Source organism: Mytilus galloprovincialis, chromosome 11 (assembly GCF_965363235.1).
Source record: "Mytilus galloprovincialis chromosome 11, xbMytGall1.hap1.1, whole genome shotgun sequence".
Taxonomy (NCBI): Eukaryota; Metazoa; Mollusca; class Bivalvia; order Mytilida; family Mytilidae; genus Mytilus; species Mytilus galloprovincialis.
Window position 1 is genome coordinate 34,518,133 of NC_134848.1, and position 5,442 is coordinate 34,523,574.

A 5,442-nucleotide genomic window follows, 5' to 3' on the forward strand; every position below is an offset into this window, starting at 1 on the left:
ATGGTAACGTTTTCCTCCGTTGCTCAGTCCATATCGTTTACTTGAACATGTATGATGGCTCATATCGAAGCTGATACATTTATACATGTCTGGTTAAATTTTCGGGGTGGCAAGTGAGATTACTTTTTTCGCAAATTGATGGACCCCGGAAGATGGTGAAAAATGTTAGTCTCCTCATGAAAAAATCCCAAAATTCTGATCATAAAATTCAATGAAAAAATTGTCCTTTCTAATAATTTATTTCAGGTCAAATCTACATCTTTCTTTTCTCATCACACCAGCTCTATAAAACAGTTCTTATTGTTCATTTATGTCCATTTTTAAAATCACAGCATCCACAATTGTATGGCGGACTAATATTTTTTTTAATTACGTCATCTGAGTTCCTCATCTCAAGGTCTATTAGGGATCCTGACCCATATTGAAATTCATACTTCTGATTTTTCCAAATATTTTTATGTGATCTTCATCGGTATAACATTCTGAATAAATCTGTGTATTTTTGTCCATTTCTGAAAAAAAATAAAGTTGTTTTAGCACTATAAGGCTATGACACGTTCGTCGCTATATTCATTTATTTTGAATACAATGTGTTTGTATAATTAATTTCTTCCAGAATACCTTCACTAGTCAAAACAAGGACAAAACTTCTGATTATAACCTTTAATTACAATACACAGACCCTGTTAAAGCATTCTATAAAATTTTCTTGTGCCTTAAAGTGCATTTTGACAGAGAAATTATGCAAAAATGAAGATTTTATAAAAAAACCAACACCAAAATAATTATTCTTACTAGTGGAAATCTGGTATTTAAAACTGTGGAAAGCACTCTTAACTACTTGGAAAGTCATCTTTATCATATAATTAGAGTGCAATATAGTGCAAATTTTCAAAACTTGTCCTTTCACATAATTCTATTTGAGAAAAAATGTTTTTAACATGTATTTCAGTGAAAACCTTTTATTAGTGAGAAATCCACATGAGGTTTTAAAGGAAACATTGTGACATCACATGTATTATGGCGTCATTAAATAACGACCGATCAAAATAGAGCTAAATATAGTTTGCAGTGTTACGTGAGAAACAGTTGCCGCAAGATTTAACTCGAAATATTGAGTCGAAACGATCTGTAACTAAGCCTTTTCATTTAATACCAAGACCATAGCAACAGTTTTCATATTTGCATATTTTTAACATACCGACTGTAATTTCAATTGCATAAATACCATAAATAAACAATTTAGAGCTTGCCTAATAAAGCAAAATGCTTACCAGTTATTCAGGACTTTTTAAAACCTCTAGTTTGCCATCTCAGGTTAAAAAGTAATGATATGTCTGGAACTGAAATAAGACAAAAAAATTACTCAGGCTGTGTTATCATTTGATTTAAATACATAAGTACTATTGAGAGAGAAAAATCTAATTCTTGAAAGTTTAATCACAAAGAAAGACAAATGCTTCTCCCTTGTGGCTTAGTCACCTTCATTTAAACCTTTTATTTTAGAAGCAATGGGTAGTAGCTAACTAGCTTAATAGTTGAATAGGTGCAGAAATATTGTTTTCAAAAAGGTTTGACCCTCCCCCTTTTTCACTGAGAAATGACAATATCTATTGTTTTGCTCAAGCGCATTAAAAATATTAGTTCATGATTTTCTTAAAACATGTACATGTTTTTTCTGTTTTTTTGCATATGATATCTACTGACCAGGGGTCAAATCATTGGATAAAAGCACATGCGATGATGTATCTCACTTTACTCGTATGAAGTGTGTTATCTCCCTTGATTATCAGGTATTCCTGTAGACCGAAGTGATAATTACATAACAAAGACTATATTGTGTCATGTTTACTTACAATTTAATAATATTTAAAAGTTGTTTCTTGCCTTTTTCAATATAGTAAACAAATTCCTTTCGGATCTCTCGGAAGTAAACAAAGTGATGATTGTGCCTAAAAAAAGTGTTCAGCCCCGTGCCAGTAATGCATTTTAAAAGCAAAGTTTCATTGAGTTTTTGCTGATCTTTATCAATAATATTTATCTTAAACCATTTATAATAACTAGGTATAAATAAAAAAACTACTAACCATCATTTTCGGTGGTGTACAAGGTGAAATCATCCATAAATCAGCCTGAAAACTTCCGGAATGAAGCTTCTAATTTGGGTATACATTTACAATTAATTCTCCATAGGCCGTAATGGTAACGTTTTCCTCCGTTGCTCAGTCCATATCGTTTACTTGAACATGTATGATGGCTCATATCGAAGCTGATACATTTATACATGTCTGGTTAAATTTTCGGGGTGGCAAGTGAGATTACTTTTTTCGCAAATTGATGGACCCCGGAAGATGGTGAAAAATGTTAGTCTCCTCATGAAAAAATCCCAAAATTCTGATCATAAAATTCAATGAAAAAATTGTCCTTTCTAATAATTTATTTCAGGTCAAATCTACATCTTTCTTTTCTCATCACACCAGCTCTATAAAACAGTTCTTATTGTTCATTTATGTCCATTTTTAAAATCACAGCAACCACAATTGTATGGCGGACTAATATTTTTTTTAATTACGTCATCTGAGTTCCTCATCTCAAGGTCTATTAGGGATCCTGACCCATTTAAGGTAAGAAAAAAAATTATCAAAAAATTTGACAAATTTACAGTAAAATATGAAAAAAATATCAATACAGTAACATCCGAATTAATATCCAAAAAGTGGTTAAATTGAATAAAAAATCTTGAAATGTTTTGATAAAGCTGTGGTTGGTTCAAGTTTTCTTCCTGATCAAATGACCGATTAAAGGTAACATCAAAAAAATTATCAAAAAAATTGACAAATTTAATGTAAAATATGAAAAAAAATATCAATACGGTAACATCCGTATTAATATCAAAAAAGTGGTTAACCTGAATAAAAAATCTTGAAATGTTTTGATAAAGCTGTGGTTGTTTCAAGTTTTCTTCTTGACAAATTTACATTAAATATGACAAAAATATCAATAAGGTAACATCCGAATTAATATCCAAAAAGTGGTTAAATTCAATGAAAAATGTTGAAATGTTTTGATAAAGCTGTCGTAGGTTTAAATTTTCTTCTTGATCAAATGACAGATTGAAGGTAACATCAAAAAATTATCCAAAAATTGACATTTAAATATGAAAAATATCAATAAGGTAATATCCGAACGAATATCCAAAAAGTGGTTAAATTGATTAAAAAATCTTGAAATGTTTTGATAAAGCTGTGGTTTGTTCAAGTTTTCTTCTTGATCAAATGACCGATTTAATGTAACATAAAAAAATTATCAAAAAAATTGACAAATTTACAGGAAAATATGAAAAAAATATCAATAAGGTAACATCTGAATTAATATCCAAAATGTGGTTAAATTGAATAAAAAATGTTGAAATGTTTTGATAAAGCTGTGGTTGGTTCAAGTTTTCTTCTTGATGAAATGACAGATTTAAGGTAAGAAAAAAAATTATCAAAAAATTTGACAAATTTACTGTAAAATATGAAAAAAATATCAATACAGTAACATCCGAATTAATATCCAAAAAGTGGTTAAATTGAATAAAAAATGTTGAAATGTTTTGATAAAGCTGTGGTTGGTTCAAATTTTCTTCTTGATCAAATGACCGATTTAAGGTAACATCAAAAAAATTATCAAAAAAATTGACAAATTTAGTGTAAAATATGAAAAAAAATATCAATACGGTAACATCCGTATTAATATCCAAAAAGTGGTTAACTTGAATAAAAAATGTTGAAATGTTTTGATAAAGCTGTGGTTGGTTCAAGTTTTTTTCTTGATCAAATGACAGATTTAAGGTAACAAAATTTAAAAAAAAAATTGACAAATTTATAGTAAAATATGACAAAAATATCAATAAGGTAACATCCGAATTAATATCCAAAAAGTGGTTAAATTCAATGAAAAATGTTGAAATGTTTTGATAAAGCTGTCGTAGGTTTAAATTTTCTTCTTGATCAAATGACCGATTTAAGGTAATAATAAAAAATTATCCAAAAATTGACAAATTTACAGTAAAATATGAAAAATATCAATAAGGTATTATCCGAACGAATATCCAAAAAGTGGTTAAATTGAATAAAAAATCTTGAAATGTTTTGATAAAGCTGTGGTTGGTTTAAGTTTTATTCTTGATCAAATGACCGATTTAAGGTAACATCAAAAAAAATTTCAAAAAAATTGACAAATACAGTTCATGTGTAGTATTGCCTCTATATGTTTATGTGCATATTTTTTTTTTGTATTTAAAATTGTGTAAATAAACAATTTAATTTATACTCTTTATTATTTGAATGCTGCTGATGATCCATATCTCGCTAGGCTCACATGTTATAGTAATGATACTTCACCCGTGGAAGCATCTTGGGTTGTGTTACAAGGTCCAATAACTTTCAGGTCACTTTGATCTTCATTGACTCTGGTTAAGTTCATGGGTTATGTTTACATGGTATAGTTATGATACTTCAACAATGGAAGCGTCTTGGGTAGTGTTCCATGGTCCACTTTGTACTCTGACCTATATAATATGCTTGATTGACTGGTTAATTTTCTAACTGTTATATATTAATTATGGAGAGGGTACTTGAAGTTGTTATAAACTGTATGCAATAAAATATTATTTGGGACAAAAATTGCAAAGAATTGGCCAGTCCACCTTATTAAGGACATATTCTTTGCAAGGAAATAGATTTAAGTACAGCAAATTCTTCAGGTGGGGCAACCGGTTGGCACCAACCATTTCATGTTTCAAGTGTTTGGTAGAGATAAGTTATAAATTGTATGCAATAAAATATTATTCATGACAAAAATTGCAAAGAATTGGCCAGTCCTCCTTAAAAGGACATATTCTTTGCAGGGAAAGAGAAACAAATAGCCAAACATCAGTAAAGATTAATATTATATATCGCAACATTGTGTGCTACATGTATATGCACAAATTGTGTCTGCATCCATATAAACAGAGATAATTTCGTGATCTTGACATCCGCTAGTTTACAGACATATGTAACATTTATTTCCTTGATTACTTTCATGATTTATTTCAAAATCACACTGGCTTTCTAATAAAGTCAATACTTAACCTTTAAATGCATTTATCAGGTCTTCCAAATAGTTTTTCTTTAGAAAAAACACCACTTTATCCATCTTTTTGTTTAGTTCATGGACGAGCACATGCACCGAATCGGGGAGATAAGTCCGACTTCCGAGAGATAACTCTTCCCTGCTTCCGGCTCGTCGCGTTTCACAAGAACACAAACGGACGCTTAAATTTAGTGGTCTGCCAACTTTATTTGCATTCGGACGACCTTTTCGGGAGAATCTTCCTTCATAACAGGGGGAACAATATGTTTAATCTATCATTCAGACCCCCCCCCCACCAACAGAAATGAATTTAAATCGGGACCA

General features: G+C 30.2%; 1 long non-coding RNA gene across 1 annotated transcript; it reads right to left on the reverse strand.

Moving 5' to 3' along the window:
* Positions 1–220: 220 nt before the first annotated feature.
* On the reverse strand, positions 221–2,533 carry LOC143052039 (uncharacterized). The gene is made up of 3 exons (XR_012970978.1): positions 2,088–2,533; positions 1,275–1,343; positions 221–512 (listed from the first exon to the last, which is right to left on the reverse strand). It is a non-coding gene; the product is annotated as an uncharacterized LOC143052039 (long non-coding RNA).
* Between the last annotated feature and the right edge of the window lie 2,909 nt (positions 2,534–5,442).